Source organism: Tachyglossus aculeatus, chromosome X1, assembly GCF_015852505.1.
Source record: "Tachyglossus aculeatus isolate mTacAcu1 chromosome X1, mTacAcu1.pri, whole genome shotgun sequence".
NCBI lineage: Eukaryota > Metazoa > Chordata > Mammalia > Monotremata > Tachyglossidae > Tachyglossus > Tachyglossus aculeatus.
The window spans coordinates 127,505,367-127,508,343 of NC_052101.1; the positions used below are offsets into that span (position 1 = coordinate 127,505,367).

Here is a 2,977-nt window from a genome sequence, read left to right on the forward strand (position 1 = left end):
ATAAATACCATTGATTGATTAATTGATTGAGCCAGGTCTCTCAGTCATATTGAAGGTTTGATGCTACAGGGGTTCGAAATATTTTCTTCGGTACATATCAGCAGGGACTCAAAGGATGCATCAGCTTTCTTGATTTGGTCTCCTATTTTCTTGTGTTTTTAGATAGTGCGCTACCTAAGTGTTGCCACTGGAAATCCTTGGCTGTGAATATGGGTTACCAGTTTGTGGTTGACTAATGTCTTTTCTTATGCTGTCGAGTCATTTCCCGACTCATAGTGACACCACGGACACATCTCTCCCAGAACGCCCTGCTCCCCATCTGCAATCGTTCTGGTAGTGGATCCATAGAGTTTTCTTGGTAAAAATATGGAAGTGGTTTAGCATTTCGACCTTCCACGCAGTAAACTCGAGTCTCTGCCCTCGACTCTCTCCTATGCCTCTGCTGCCCAGCATGGGTGAGTTTGACTTGTAGCAGATTACCTTCCACTCGCAAGCCACTGTACAAGCTAAGAAAGGAATGGGTAGGCCTCTGCTTGACTCTCTCTCCCGTAGCCGAGACTGGTAGAATACTGGAAACTCTCCAGGTGCGACCCTGAGAAGGCTGTTGATTAATAGCCATGGTCTTTTCTAGATTGATTCTAAGATACTGTACATAAAATGAGGGAACATTCATTATTTGCAAATCGTGGTTTCTTAACTTTAAAATAGTTTCCATTATAAAGCCATTTAGGTTCTAGGGGACGCACAACAATTCTGAGTCATGTAAGATGCAGTTTTTCCTCAACAAATTGGCAACTCCTCTAGGTATCCCTTCCATTGAAAGCCATCGCAAGTCATCCGTAAAGGTCACACTAGGCAATCATCAATTTTTCTCACCTAAGCTTCACCTAAGTGATATACATTTTAAGTCACTCTGTCTCCATTCTGGTAGGGCTTCAGGAAACTGCCTTCCCAGAGGCAGAGAAAGCTTTGCTAGTCCCTGTTTTTCATGGGATAACATCACTACTTTACTTTTTGTGCACCAAGTATTTAAGTGCCCTTGCACTTCAGTCTGCCCCTCCCACGGAGTGACCTGAGGAGATTGCCTCCTCTGCTTGTCCTCTGGAACCATTCTGATCTTCCCCCCTGCCACCCAAAAACAAAAAAAAATCCCTACCCGCCCCTCAGGGAGTCACTGAAAACAGTGTCTGGCCTTTGGCTACAGAGCATTATCATTACCAGGGATATAGTGGCACCATGATGGGCAGGACAGGAGCCAGTACAAGAAACAGCTATCAATCAATAGTATTAACTGAGCACATACTGTGCACAGAGCACTGTACTAAGCACTCAGTCAATGCACCAGAATCAATTCCCCCATGCAGGTTCTCAGATAAGGAAGCTGAGGTATAGAGAGGTTGGGACAAGGTGGGACAGGGTCGAGTGTGGGGGGGGGCGGGGGTGGAGGATGGGATGTAAAAATCCTCTCCCCAAATCCAACTGCTCTGATCCAATTGTCGGAGAATGTGAAATTACGAAATAGGCTTTCCTTTCCTTCGGAAACCAACCGTGGTCCCCTGTGATCAGAATATTTCCTGAGAGAAACCACTGCAGACTCCTTCCAATATATGGAAAGAGAAAAAAAGCCTCCATACGGCACTAATTTGGATTATATCCATTTTAGATTGGCGCTCAGTTGTGCCATAGCAACCATCTGCTGGGATCTAGATAATGTGCAATATCTCCAGGAAAGCAGGACCCGAAAATCACTGCCGACTCTTTGATCGGACTCCAAGTGAGAAGGAAACGTAGTGGCAACATCCAGGGAGTGGTCCTCCACCAGTTTCCCTGCTAATGGAAAAGCACTAAGCCTAACAGTCCACATTTTCGTAGCTTCTCTCATCCCTGTGGTTAAAAGCACTTTGCACAAAATGAGATGTCTCCCCTTGGCAAATGGTACCTGGGAGGAGAGTTGCCTATGACATCCTTTCGATTTCAGTTTGGTTCCAGGAGGTTATAATCATACACAGGATTAATGAGCGGCAGGAAAGAGCACAACCTCTTTAGAGCTCCAGATAAGCAGGGATCCAACCCGTTGTCCAACAGGGATGTTGGTCGAAACGACCGTGCCAGTAGCCATCCCAGACATAAACTTATGATTTGAATCATCACAAAATAATTTCTGTTTAACTTTCAAAATGTTTTCTGCAGACTTATTGTATTGACATCAAAATTGTTCAATGGAGGGGAGATGAAAAGGGAAAATATAAAGGAAGCAGCACATTCTAGTGGAACGGGCATGGGCATGGGAATCAGAGAACCTGGGTTCTCTTCCCTGCTCTGCCAGTTGCTTGCTGTGTGACCTTGAGCAAATCACATAACTTCTCTGTGCCTCAGTTATCCTGTTCTCCCTCCTACTTAGACTGTGAACCCCATGTGAGACAGGGACGGTGTCCAACCTAATTTACTTGTATCTACCCCAGAGCTTAAAACAATGTTTGACACATAGTAAGCACTTAACAAAAACTATTAAAAATTGGGAAAACAACTGATAAGATATTAGAAAAAAAGAGAAGGAATAGGAGGGACGTGAGGCAGTGTTTGTTAACAATGCCCAGGAAAGATAAAAGAATGGACTTTGTGGTGCTTTCAACGCGATTTAAGCTTATTTAGAAAAATCTGGTTTATGTGATATAAAGCAGCATTATCATTATCATTATTGTTATTATCATATTTGTTAAGCACTTACTATGTGCCAGACACTGTACAAAGGACTGGCGTAGCTATAGGACAATCATGTTGGGCACAGTCCCTGTTGCACACGGGGCTCACAGCCTATGTAGGAGGAAGGACAGCTGAGGAAACTGAGGCCCAGAGAAATGAAGTGACTTGCCCATGGTCACACAGCAGGCTGCTGGAAGAGCCAGGGTTAGAAACCAGGTCTTCTGACTCTTAAACCCATCCTATTTCCAATAAATGCTGATTCCTGTACTAATTC

At 44.3% G+C, this 2,977-nt stretch overlaps 1 non-coding gene across 1 annotated transcript; it reads right to left on the reverse strand.

Annotated features, from left to right (window-relative positions):
- Nucleotides 1–464: 464 nt before the first annotated feature.
- LOC119920561 lies at nucleotides 465–602 on the reverse strand. The gene has a single exon (XR_005448297.1). It is a non-coding gene; the product is annotated as a small nucleolar RNA SNORA7 (small nucleolar RNA).
- Between the last annotated feature and the right edge of the window lie 2,375 nt (nucleotides 603–2,977).